The following is a 6,407-nucleotide window of genomic DNA, read 5'->3' on the forward strand; positions in this document are numbered from 1 at the left end:
AGAATCACAAGAATGTATAACTGCAGTGCAGTGAAGTTTGATTGAATAAGAGGAAACACATATTCTCAATAATATATTAAAAGGTAACCCATTATTTAAAACTCCCATTCCATTGTATACTGGAATAACTTTCATCGATTATTCTTTAAAGTTGCAAAACTAATTTCTAAATTATATTTTTCTAAGCAGGAGAAATTTCACTGCTCCTTTAAAATATACATCTTGATAAGGGGTGCCGGGGTCGCTCAGCTGGTTGTGACTCCGATTTTTTATTTCAGCTCATGTCATGATCTCACAGTTCATAGGCATTGGGCTCCAAGCTGGCAGTGTGGAAGCCTGCTTGGGATTGATTCTCTGCCCCCACCCCTTTCTCTGCCCCTCCCTGACTTGTGTACTATATCTCTAAGTAAAAAATACATTTAAAAATATATGTATATATCTTACATATTTTTGTTGCTATTGTAGAAATAAATGAAACCACCCAAGTGTGAGTAAGCAAAAGCTATTTATTCAGCGTTTTCAAGGGACTCAACTACAATAATTTGCATTTGGCAAAAACTCAGAGGGAGGTAAGTGATTGTGAAAGTTTTATAGTGAAAAGAGGCAAGGCTTCTGGTGTGTCCATGACGAAGTTTTGGGGTGATGGTGGGTTGGTCCAGAGCCGACGACCTAGAAAGAATTCTTGAAGACATTTTTGGTTTAAAAAGGTAATTTTATTAAAACACGGGGACAGAACCTGCGAGTCAGAAGAGCTGCACTGGGGTCGTGACAGTTAACTGATTATGTACCCTCAGGTTGGGATGGGGGTAGAGATAGAGTACATTTCAAAGGTGTCTCAGAAGCAAGGTTTCCAGGAACTTAAGGGGCTAGGTTAGGAAAATGCTGTTGATTACCATTTAGTAAAACCTCAGTCATGAGCCCCTTCAGATTTATATCAGCATCCGTAAGCTCGGAGTGTGATTGCCAGCATATATCTTGGGGCAGTTGGGATAAAGGAAGTGTCCAAAGGAATTTTTATATGTTAAAGTTACAGGTTCCTGGGGGGGTCAGGATAATGTTAAGCCAAGATTCCCTTTTTGCTCGGACCCAAATGTCATCAAGGCAGCTGAGCTCTTAGAGGGAAGTCACTCTACCTGTTTTAAGGACTTGTCAATGGGCTGTAGGCAGAAGAATTTAATTTTTCATTTGTCTTAGTTTCCTATACCACCATGGCAAGCACTTAAATTCCTTCCCTTTCTTCTTGAGTAGCCAAGAGAGTCCAAAGAATATCACACATATCTTGCCTGCAAGGGGGTGCTATTAGCCTGTGCTTTGCTCTCAGCTTGCTCCACACTCTGTCAGCGTCCTGATTGTTGGCATGGGGAAGCTGAAGTAGAGCTAACAAGAAGTGGGTTATATACTATGTGATTAGTCAGTATAGTATATTTGAATTTCTCTGGTTGGTTCTGATTAGGAAGTTGGGAGGGAAAAGAGAGGAAGGCAAAAATGGGGAAAACTGGCAATTATTGACCAATTTGATCCTTTGAGCCTTATTGTTGCATCTTGGCTTCCTGGACTGGTTGTTTTCATATATGGTTTGGTCACTGCCCATTTAAACACTCATTATTTGGTCATCATGCTCTAATTTTAATTTTTTGCACACATTCAGCCATATGTGCATTTTAAAGCATCTAATGATAGATCTGATGGTAAATGTGTCTGAAAAGAATAAATAAAATAACCATATGTATCATATGTGCATATACCACAAACATCAGAGGTAATCAAATATTTTAAGTCTACATTGCCATACATCAACAACACCATCTCTGTATTTTTTCATCTTGAGGACAATTACTTTGCAATTCAATTAAAATATGACATACTAGTCTTTTGTGAGCACAGTCTCCATTTTCTCTGGTCTGCCTTCATCTCTTGTATTTTTTTTTACTCACATCCAGGTAAGGTGCCAGATGAGTTTTGAATGCTTATGTCTTTGATGTAGGGGTCAACCATGTGAACTCATTTGGCTCAGAGAACAAGGTGAAAGTGATGGTGAGCCAATTCCTAGGATGGAAGATGCAAATGATTCTGAGAGCATTTGATTGCTATTCTGTGTTTCTCTGATTGTCATGCAGAGGACTTCCTTATACTAACCTGTTTGTTCAAGGAGGAGCTGAAGAACATGTGAGAAACCAGGAAAAGACACATGCAAGTCCAATAAAGATTAGCTAAATCCAGCCTAAATCAGTCAGACCCTCCAGATATTATATGCTAGTATGTTTTGAGTGTATCTTTACAAAGAAAAGGCTGATATATATGTATTGGACATTGTACTGAAGCAATGTGAGTTTGGATCTATAGAGGGAAATAAATTTCCCTGCATTTCTCAGTGCTACTGTAAAAAGGCTTAGTCTTCTGAGTCTCCATATACCATGAGAATTAGATTTTTAGACGTTTATCTAATGAACTGCTTTGATCTGAAGTGGCAATAAAGTTGTATTTATCACTGGGTGAAAACCAAATAAGCATAACCTAGACTATATGTCTAGATTAACTCCTAGAGAGGGAGAATCCTGGAGAGTTACCTCCCTAGGGAATTTATGACAAAAGGGATGAAGACACACAATTTGCCATAAAAGCTGATATGCTTCAAACTTTCTGGCTACTAGAGTGATTTATTTACATATCAGGGGTTTGGAGTAAGGACTCCACAATTACTTTTTTTTCCAATTACTATTTTACAGAAACTGTTTCAGGGGAGTTTCAGGGGGCAGCTGTTTCCTTCCTCTTGTAAGCAGAGGGCTACACATTTTCCTGGCCCCTTACCTATGGAGTGCCTGGCTACTTTTATAGGAAAATCTGCTATTGATTCTCACCATGTCATGTCAAAAGTAAGCATGAAGAAAACGGGGCAACACATTTATTATTTACTGTGAGGTAATAAATAATAAATCTATCTTTGACCCAGAATACCATGTGTGGGCATTTAGGATAAAACGAATACAGATGAATATTCATCTCCAACAATTTACCTTAATTTAGTTGAAATAAGATAGAATTTAACCTTAAAAATACAACTATCTTCCATTTTTATAGCAGAGATAGTTCTACACGCTATATATTATGGGAGATTTAGAAAAATTATGTGAGTACTTCTATGCAGTAAGCAGTCAAAAGGAAGTAATCCTTAAACCAACTATTTATTTAACCAATTGGATTAAAGTTGGGATGATGTCATGATAGATGCTGCCAAACATATTGGAAGATGAAAATGGAAAATATGATACTAACAAGCTTTAATAGTGATAAGCCAGAGCAGTAAGGTTCAGTTTAATAACATGTGAACTAAAATAGAAAGTTGAAAATCCCATTTTCAATATGTTAATGAATTCAAGAAATATATAATAATATGAGAAATGATACAGGTCTAGAATAATGCTAAAGCCCTTTTAAATAAATAACAGTCAATATAAGAGCCCCAAATGCAGAGTGATAATGTAGAACACGATGAATCAGAGTGATAAGTAGTTGAGGAAGAGAATTAGTCAGCAGTTAAATTGACATTTTCAAGGCCTCAGAGATTGAAATCACAGGTGAGAAGTAATTTATCATTAAATCGCAGAACAATGGACTCAGGATTGATGTTTTTAAAATACAAACTAGAGGCGTGTGCAGTTGGTTAAGCATCTGACTTCGGCTGGTTAGTGGGTTCGAGCCGGCGTCGGACTCTGTGCTGACAGCTAGCTCAGGGCCTGGAGCCTGCTTCAGATTCTGTGTCTCCCTCTCTCTCTGACCCTCCCCTGCTAACGCTCTCTCTCTCTCTCAGAAATATAAAAAACAATTTTTTAAAAAAAGTTGATGGTAAGATTAATGACTCCAATGACTGAATTTTCTCTTCTCTTGCCTTTTCTCCTCTCTACCTTCTTCCCTTATTATTTTTCAAGATGACAAAGACATTTGGGAAAATTTGTACTAAATGTAAATTCTGAGGATCACATACAGTAAAACACCCAGTTACATATCCTGTTTTGTTATAGGTAGGAGACCTGACTCTTAGCTGATGTCCAAAATTCAAATCCAGCATTTTAATTCATTTTGATGCTCATTCTTAAATTTATGTTATTACTATTAGTCACTTTTCACAGAAATCAGAAGGATGGTTATTTGTCTGTAAAGAGTTCCATCACACTAAGTGCCTATACAGCTTCGGAACATTAAAATCCATATTCCCAAAGTTGTAGATAAAAAAGAAAATTGAACGGAAAATACATATTTTTCAGATGTGATCACTGTTTCCTGTAATGATTCAAAGGCCATAGAAAGAATTCAGAATACATTTCCTAATTATGTGATGCAATAATCGTTGCTATATTTGAGAATTTGTTGTTCCTCCAATTTTTCTACATGCTGATCAGCTACCTTGATTTTGTTTCCTATGATTACAGGCTCAACTATACTTGCAGATGAACATCCCCGTCTAAAACTATACAGACATTCTTAAGTGAGACTAGGGAGTCCCAAGGCTACAAAGTCAAAAGTGCATAATAACAAAAACAGTGCATGGAAACTTTTGAGAGAAAAAATAAAATCTGCTACAGGTTTGTTGACTTCAGTTGCTTAGGAGGTCAAAGGAGAGTGCAAATCGCATTTAGAGAATAAAAAACTGGTCATCACTATGCACACTAACACTTTCCCTCTTGGATCTTAAATAATTTGAGGAATAAATTGAATGTCATTTGCATCTTCTTTATAAAGAAAAACCTGCTGCTATTTTAAACCAATATTTTATTGTAAGATTTGTTTTTCTCTCTTATTTTTCTCACTTCATTTTTCTATTAACTTTAATTGATTTTACCTTATTTGGAAAGCAGTAAAAAGAATACTTGCTAGTTAATAAACCTTTCCCAGTTATATCATTAATGTGCATTTTCAAAGAGATGAGTAAATACCTATTTATTTTCTATTTAAATAGAGAGGCTTAACATATTTTCAGATCTCTTTGAATTATTGAGCTATTTGTGCCCCATATTTAAAATTTTTGCAGGGTCTTAATGTATGAGAAACAAAGAAAAGCCTACATCAACAAATTAAACTCTCCAAAATGTAAGTTTTAGATTGACACCTTGATGTGTAGAAATTGGCCTTTTCACTATAATTATACAACTCTATTCTTTAAGTTCAAATTCTGAAACCAGTATATATCCAACTATTGAAGTAATCAATTTGATAATCAGATTATCAACAAACTATAATATTTACTTTTAAAATATGCTGAAAAGGTATTGCAGCCATAATCTTCTTTCCAAAGATAAATATATCTGAATGCATACAATAATTACAATTTTTCAGTACATTCAGAACAATTATAAATCAAATTACTAAATCTAAGGGAAAAAAATCAGGCAACCTAAGATAATTTTGACACAGAAATCTGGTCAAATATTCTTTCACTTTCAAGTGATTGAATTACTAGGTTAAATGTGTCAATAATCCTTTTCTTAGTATTCACTACAGGAGATAGTGGAAAATAAATGTTCTTTTTATTTAAAGCATTTTTAATTTTTGTTTCTGATTTCTGTAGAAATATATGAGGAGACTTATATCTTTAATATTTATTAAATATCCCTATAATCTCTACTACTTAATGATGAAAGAAGCATTGCTTAAAAATCATTATATGTGGTGATGCCCTTCCTGTCCCTAATAATCAGTTTGGCTCTGTCATCTCCATTACCTGGGATTAATGTAACCTCTCCAGAATTTTTTTTAACTCGTGTCTACATGGCATATCTTTTTCTATATTTTAAATTTTAGGTCGTTATTACATAACAGTAAATTTCTTGAGGACCCTTCGTAAAAAATCATTATGTGATTAGCCAATAAATGTGTGGGTTGCTATTATTACCCAGAAGTAGAAGTGAACTGTTTATAAATTATTTAAAATTTACATGAAGAGCCTGTGGTGAGATAATAATCCAGAATAATTCATTATTCATCAACATAGCTTGGGAAAACACTTTCGATGGTAGTTTCAATTGATTATCAGAATGTATTCCCCAACCTGAACTTTAACCTCCAACTTTATTGTTCTCTTCTACTTTCTTGTACTAAACAAGTTATGTTTCCTGATTCTTCTTATAGTCTGTTATTAATATTCAAACACTTAATAAAACTTACATATGTACAATATTTCCTAAATTACACTTTGTTCTCTGCAATATCCCTTATCTAAATTTAGAATTCTAGAAATTCCTAAAAACCAAAAAAAAAGGCTTTTTTGCAATACATCTAGCAGGGGCAAGAAAAGTCCTTTCCTGAATCTATTTTGGTAGCAAAATATAAATAGAATGGTTGTGAAGCTATCAACTATCTTTATTTCTTAGTCTTATTTTAGTTTTTTAAGTTTATTTATTTATTGTGTGAGA

The sequence above is a fragment of the Crocuta crocuta genome, unplaced genomic scaffold (genome assembly GCF_008692635.1).
Source record: "Crocuta crocuta isolate KB4526 unplaced genomic scaffold, BGI_CrCroc_1.0 scaffold497, whole genome shotgun sequence".
NCBI lineage: Eukaryota > Metazoa > Chordata > Mammalia > Carnivora > Hyaenidae > Crocuta > Crocuta crocuta.